At 36.1% G+C, this 4,307-nt stretch overlaps 1 non-coding gene across 1 annotated transcript; it reads right to left on the bottom strand.

Annotated features, from left to right (window-relative positions):
• Positions 1–3,954: 3,954 nt before the first annotated feature.
• Positions 3,955–4,062, bottom strand: LOC118349079. Its single transcript, XR_004802072.1, has one exon. It is a non-coding gene; the product is annotated as a small nucleolar RNA R71 (small nucleolar RNA).
• Positions 4,063–4,307: the final 245 nt, after the last annotated feature.

Genomic DNA, 4,307 nt, shown 5'->3' with positions numbered 1-4,307 from the left:
ATTCAGATTGATCGTGTTTGTGATTTCTGGGTGCATGAGTCATATCGTGTATCAATCATCATAGACGAGTAGTGGATTCCCCATGTCATTCCTACAACTCATTGTCATGAGTTTCATACGGGAAGAGAAAGTTCCAGTAAGGATCAGGTGGAACGCTGTCGTATTGGACTCCTTGGGTTGATCATGTTTGTTTCAATGTGTGTGACTAGGTTGAGTGAGTCCCCTTGTTGGATGGTTTGAAACTGGTGAATCGGCTCACGTGTTGGATGTGTTGAGTGATTCCCCAAGTCCAACGATGGAGTAATTCCTATTGGATATTTATATGATGAGTTTCAAATGTCGGATTAGAGGATGGTTCCTCGCCTAGGTGATAATTATGTATACTTGAGATTTGCACAGAGGGTGATTTCTCAAGGGTGATTACTTTTCATGCTTATATACTTGTGTTTCATACATGAGGTGGTTCCATGCCATGCATAAATATATATGTACTCTTGTACATAAAAGTGTGCATTACATCTTCACTTGCGTTGTCTCTCATTAGCAGTTTTGTCATAATTCCTATGATTTCCTTTATCGGAACCATAGACTTGATGTAGGTGTAAACTTACTGACCTTGCCTGAGTAATAGGAATGGAGGCCTATTATTGTTAGTAGTCGTTGTATTATTTTGGAGATGTATTATTTAGTCAAGCGACAAATCAGGTTCGATTTGTCGTACCTAGACATAAGCAACGAATAGATGATGTTGTATAATATATTTGGGAAGTGACTATGACATATAGATATTAGAGTTATTAATGGATGAAATTTCTTTTCTAGTTTAGACCTCTGGTACAATTAACCTTTAGGCCTAGTTTGGATGTTGAGCTAAGTTGAGATAAATTGAGTTCTTTGTGAATAATAGTGAGTTGAGATGGTGGAGTAAGTTTTGTGGCCCACCTAAGATGAGTTTAAATGTATTTGGATGTTAAGATGAGTTTAGATGTATTTATGGGAAGTTGAAAAAGGTTGTGGATCTTGCATGTAAAAAGGTGACGAGTTGAAAAGGGTTGTGGGTCCATGTGTAAAGTGGTTTTAAGTTGAGATGAGTTTAATGATTTGAGAGTTGAGTGTTTGGATGTTAGACTCAGCATAAAACCAGACTGAACAAGTTCCAAACGGGGCCTTAAACTTTACTTATTATGTTGTGACATACACATATGTTGTGCTTACACGTGCATTCCTTGTGGAAACTTCATGTGCATTACATGTGAAATCTTCACACCTAAAATTTCCAATTGGCTGGCACTCTTAGTACCCCGGATTCTTGCCAGATTCTTTATCGAGAAATGAGGTGCCACACGTTGGCAAGTCAAGCACCTTATTACAAATTGTGAAATTTCCCTTTTCATGTTATTCCACCGAAAATTCAATTTTAAGTCTCATTACATTTTTCTACTCTCTTAGTATATAGAGTAAATAGATCGATGGGTTTTCATCTAGAGTAGTCTTCTTTTTTATTGTTGTTTTTGTTGTTAAGAGAAAGTGTTAAGGTATTTGATAAGTGTTATTTTTATGTGATTTTTATCACTCTTTTATTTATGAAAAATGTCATTTTCCCTTAAATACTATTGATTTTATTTTATTTCTACATGTTTTTATTTATTTTCTTGGATTTGCGGAATGAGAAGATTTATTGAAACAGGAGAGCATTTTGGTACAAAAGAAGAGACTATGGAACTAGACCGATGAGAGGCAGGAAGATCTAAAGAGAGCCAATGAGATTTGGGAGAGATGCCTTGTCCCATGGGCTACAAAGAGATCTTTCTCACCCAAAGGCGAGAAGACTTACCTCTCGGTAGGCGAGGAGACTCACAACCATAAGGCATGACCAGAAGGTGCGAAGACTTGGCGACAACGCTCTAGGCGATTAGATTGGGCCACTAGTCTAAACGACCAACTTAAAAAACCAACCTAAATGATATAATGGGCAACAACTAGAAAATGCGAGAGGAGTCTTTCAACTTGGTCGGGAGTCTTTCTACTCAGTAGGCGAGGAGAGGGCCATGTGGTCTTTGTGACATCCATACCTATTCATTTGTGACCATCATGCCCATTATATTTAGTGCACATAGCATCTACTCGGTGGGATAATTCCTCCCGACTGGGATCAATTTGTTGCTGACCACCAAATCCAAATTTCGAAATCAATCTATTGGCGACCAAATCCTCCCAAACTCCGCAATTCAAGCCGCATATCACTGAATCTTCCATTTTAGATAATCCCGTTATTCTTGGGATAATTTCCTTTTATGTTAACGTCTATCTTTAGAAATTATTTTTCAGAATTTTAGGCTAGATTGTAGCCGCAGTTATCTTGTTTCCAAATTTGAATTTTGACATCTATTTAATCTCGACTTGTGGGATGATTATGGAGTTTTTCTTTTCAAGTTCTGAATCAAATTTGAGAGTTTTATGTTTAAGAGTCTAAATCTAAGTTTAGAGTTCTAATTTTTATTATTGAAGTGTTCTTTCAAGAAGGCAGAATTGGAAGGCAAAAGCGAGAGCCAAATGCTTCATCAACCGACTTCAACAAAGAACACCAGTTCTATTTTTTTTCTTTTCAATTTCATTATGAACTAAATCTATTTTCTAAAGCTTTGATGTAGCCTAGTACTGAACACAGTTTATATTCCAAATTATTTTATTTTCAATATTTCCATGATTGAGTGTTTATTCCTTGTTCTTAATGCTTGCAATTTTCTAGCTAACTATTATTCAATCTATTGAATCATAATGAGACTGAGAGGTGATTTGTGATTAAAGCTCTAGGATTAAACATTATTAGTTAAATGAAAGCAGAGATGTTTTATCGTGACTAGTGTGATTTTCCAGAAAAATCCAAAGAATTTAATGAGTCTCCAATTAGTTAAATTTATATAAAGATATAGAGTTATTTGTTGGAGATATTTTTGGTATTGTTCGAGAGAAAATACTGAATATTTAAGGAATTTTTATCATCAACTTGGGATAAGTGGGGTTCTATAACAAGGAAGAATAAATTGTGTGGGATTTGCTAAGTGAACTCAAACGCTCTAGATCTATTCTCATTATTTTTAAAATCTTAATTTTAATATTCTTTTCTTCAAGTTTAATTTAGATAAACCATTCTTCAAATTTTAGTTTTCTAAATAGTAATTAATTTTGTCAATTTCAATACTCAATTGTATAATTATTCCATGTGGGTACGATAATCATTTTCTTTAAAATAATTTACTACTTGTTACAATTCTGTGTACTTGCTAATTATATTTTTAAGCGAAGAAGTTTTTGGCGCCTTTGTCGGGGAATAGTTATTTGTTATTAATATTGATACCAGCTAGATTTTTACTACTTTTGGTCTTATTTTATTTTATAAAAGAAAAATGATTTCATTTGATCTCAGTTTGATCTTTTTCTTTTCAGGAATCAGAAGTGCACGCTCCGATCTAAATCGTTAGAGCATACGCTTTTTGATACCGAGATTGAAAGGACCTTACGTCGGATCAATAAAGAGAAAAGGAAAGAAGCCACCGCCTGTAAGGTTAATATGGCCGACCAGGAGCACAAGGCATTGAGAGACTATGCAATGCCCTCGGTCAATAGGGCGACGTCCAGTATAAGGCGACCAGCTATACAAGCTAATAACTTCGAGATCAAGCCGGCTATCATTCAAATGATCCAACAAACCGTCCAGCTTGGGGGGCTATCACAAGAGGATCTTAATGTCCATATTGCAAATTTCCTGAAAATTTGTGATATTTTTAAACACAACGGAGTGACAGATCATGCAATCCGATTAAGACTTTTTCCTTTTTCACTTAGGGAAAAAGTAAAAGCTTGGTTGAATTCTCTGTCGCCCAGCATCATCACCACCTAAGAGGAGTTAGCACAAAAATTTTTAGCAAAGTATTTGCTCCGGCCAAGATATCGAAATTAAGGAATGATATTACTACCTTTTTCCCAACTTGAGGGTGAATCATTATATGAGGCGTGGGAGATATACAAAGACTTATTGTGCAAGTGTTCACATCACGACCTCCCCGCCTGGCTTCAAGTATAGACATTCTACAATGGTTTGGGACCCACACATCGATCTATGGTTGATGTGGCCGCTGGAGGAGCATTAATGAGTAAGACCCATGAAGCTGCCTATGGACTTCTGGAAGAATTGCCGTCCAACAATTATCAATGGTCTATAGAGAGAGAGCACTGCCACTAGTATTTTTGAACTTGATTCTATTACCATACTGGCGGCTCAGATGGCAGATCTTTCACAACAACTA

The sequence above is a fragment of the Juglans regia genome, chromosome 7 (genome assembly GCF_001411555.2).
Source record: "Juglans regia cultivar Chandler chromosome 7, Walnut 2.0, whole genome shotgun sequence".
Lineage (NCBI taxonomy): Eukaryota > Viridiplantae > Streptophyta > Magnoliopsida > Fagales > Juglandaceae > Juglans > Juglans regia.
This window is presented reverse-complemented; position numbering and strand designations above follow the sequence as displayed.